Below are 320 nucleotides of genomic sequence, written 5' to 3' on the forward strand. Positions count from 1 at the left end.
TATGCTGACTTGAATAAGCAAGGTTTCATATGAAAATCATTATTTCAAATATTTCTTTTATTTGGCACTACAGAGGTTTTTATATATCAAAATGTTAAGATTTAACGTGAATGAGGTGTATGTAGGTTTGCGGGTGTGGGGGTGGAGTTCTTTTTGTTTTGTTTTTAATAATAAGAGCAACTGTTAACAGAGCTGTGGGGTGGGGGCAAAAAGAGCCAGAAGGAGTCGCAGACCTCAGGACCATTCTTGTTTTTTCCTAGAACCATTCTTATTCTGAGATTTCTTCACCTACCCAAGTCTCGCCCAAAGCCACGTACCTC

This window comes from Colobus angolensis, unplaced genomic scaffold, assembly GCF_000951035.1.
Source record: "Colobus angolensis palliatus isolate OR3802 unplaced genomic scaffold, Cang.pa_1.0 Scaffold51, whole genome shotgun sequence".
Taxonomy (NCBI): Eukaryota; Metazoa; Chordata; class Mammalia; order Primates; family Cercopithecidae; genus Colobus; species Colobus angolensis.